The sequence below is a fragment of the Numenius arquata genome, chromosome 6 (genome assembly GCF_964106895.1).
Source record: "Numenius arquata chromosome 6, bNumArq3.hap1.1, whole genome shotgun sequence".
Lineage (NCBI taxonomy): Eukaryota > Metazoa > Chordata > Aves > Charadriiformes > Scolopacidae > Numenius > Numenius arquata.
Genome location: NC_133581.1, coordinates 43,409,686 through 43,412,274, shown reverse-complemented (window position 1 = coordinate 43,412,274; position 2,589 = coordinate 43,409,686).

Below are 2,589 nucleotides of genomic sequence, written 5' to 3'. Positions count from 1 at the left end.
AGTCATTGTGCAGTTAAGCTTCTCTGGGCTGCTGTAGATATTTTTTTTTTTTTTTTAATATATTAGTCCTCACTTTCTTCTGGAAGTCAGACCCTATGTGGGGTCTCCCAGTATCACTCCTGCTTCAGTGTGTATAATTCAAATGAGGCCATGCCATGACAGCTGTCATCACTTCTCAACTTTGGTTTTTAAATCTACAAGTTTATAGTATGCTTGTGAATGTTCTCAAAAACCTACTAAACCCACTTTTGTATTCTCTCTTTGAATAATGTTTTTGCAAGTCTTATACCATTAAATATGTACTTATTAGAGAACACTAAAATTACTGACAATTTTTTTTGAGTGGTGGTATGCTGTTTTGGGGGGATGTTGAGCTCTCTATGACCAAATCAGGAAATGGTTAGATTTACAGGTTTGCAGTTGCTTGAATTGTAGGTCATAAACTAGTCTAGTGTTGGAAGTAGAACACAGATCTTCAGTTTTCCCATTTCATAGAAATGGGAGTTATCAGCACTGAAGAAGAGTCTTTTGTCTCCATGTTGGACAACTGAGTATATTGGTATTTCTGGAGAAGACCAACCCTCCAGAAAAACCCAACAATCCAGACCTTGATAGCATCCTTTGGAATCTTCATCTCCTAATTATGCACGGCATCTCGGCTCTCCTCTTAGTCCTGCTAATGGGAGTAAAAGGGGACCCTTGCGGTATCTACGCACATTTTAAGTACTATATTGTATAGTTGGTTATGGTATCATTTATTCATGCTGACAAAAAAAAATAACTGAATGAAATGTAGATAGAAATCTACCTGTGCCACCGTGGGGATGCTAATCTGAGCAGAAGTAAAGTTACCAGATGTGAGGCCTTCTTTGTTGCCTCATGTTTTGATGCCATTTTGCTTGTTTGTATTCTTAGCCTGTCAGGAAGTGACAAAAGCAAGTAGCTTCTCTTTGGATATTAAATTGGCTGTCAGTAGTGCCTGTACATAGCTAAAACTGCACACAAACACTGCTAATGGATGATCTGTTGACTATGGAACAATTCTTAACCATATGTTCTAAAGAGCTTTCAGTTTTTCTTGATAGAGAAATTCAAGAGAAATACTATAAACACGAGATCCCTGTGCTGAGATTTCATTGGAAGAGGAGAGAGGACTTCAGGAGAAGGCAGGTAAACCTGAGTTTAAATGCAATTGGGTACTCACAAGATAAAACACAGGCTTTACATACTGCCTGTAATAAACTGTTTAGAATAAGTGTGATTTCTCCATATTAGCTCACTGTGTGAGGCTGCCTCAATTTTCCTGTAATTTATGGTTGAGCTACATTAGATGAAATATAAGTGAATCACATGTATGATTTCTTTGGAGATTTTCAAGACCCGCTTGGATGCAGTCCTGAGTAGCATTCTCTAAGCAATCCTGCTTCAGCAGGGGAGTTGGACTAGATGATCTATACGGTCCCTTCCAACTCTAAAAAAAATTCAGTGAAATTCAGTGAAATTCTGCAATTTTTTCCAAGATAAATAAAATGTAATGTGACAGTCCTTCACTTTTAATGTAGTGGTATGTAGTAAGGCAAAGAAACTGCTTTTTCAGCCTAGTGTCTATCTTTACCGTACCATTTAGTACTACGTGAGAGCTTTACAGCAGTTGCTGGCTGTTTTGCAATGGTATTCTGTTTGCTTTTTGCCTATGCGTTAACTCTAAAGTCCATGAATTCACTAACTAGTACTGACTTGTTTGTGTTCCAGGTGTCGGTGCCTATGTTTTTACTAATTTTCTTAAATTATGATCTAGTGACTGACACTAATGACAGGAAATGATTAATGAATGGGACCTTGCTGAGAATGTGTCACATTCTCATGTTTGTGTGGAGCTGGTGACATGCTGCAATACTCGCTTTAGTACACTCTCTGCCACTTTGTAATTGTTGAAACGCTTAAGTTTGTTTTTTGGTCTGCTGCTTCAGTTTAAGCTCTCTAATGAAAAGCTTAAGACAAGCCAACTGTCACCAGCTGTTAATAAACAAATCAGTTCCACTAAAAAATTTTCTTTACTATTTAAATATTTTCTAAGGCACAATAGACTCATAAAAAGTCTGGCCTATCTGTTGTACAATTTTCAAGAACCTTTGGTGGAAGAGTCAAGACTGTGCTGCATGGAAATGAGAATAAAGGGGCAACTTGCGAGGCCGCTCACATAGCGAGAGGTTAGACGTGGTGGCCAATAAATATTCCTTGAGGCATCCTAATGCAGACCAAATTGTGGTGTCTCTGCTCAGGCTTCCCTGAAACTTCTCTGAACAGCTACAGTCAATGACAAATTTGGCTTTGCTTCAGGCTTGTAAGATGGGAATTTCTTTCTGTTTAAACATTTAATTTTTTTTTTTTTTTACAGTATGCTGAAACTCTGAAAGGGTTTAAAATGGCCAAAGCCCTCGATCAGGTTGCTGTAACTCTCAAAATAAATCTGGACTGGGGGTTTTGAGGTTGTTGCTTAATCATGGAGTGGTGCCTCCTCCTGCCCAGGGCTTCCCTGTCGGGTGCTGCTTTACTGCCCTTATCTTTCACCAGTGTTTGAAAAACCTG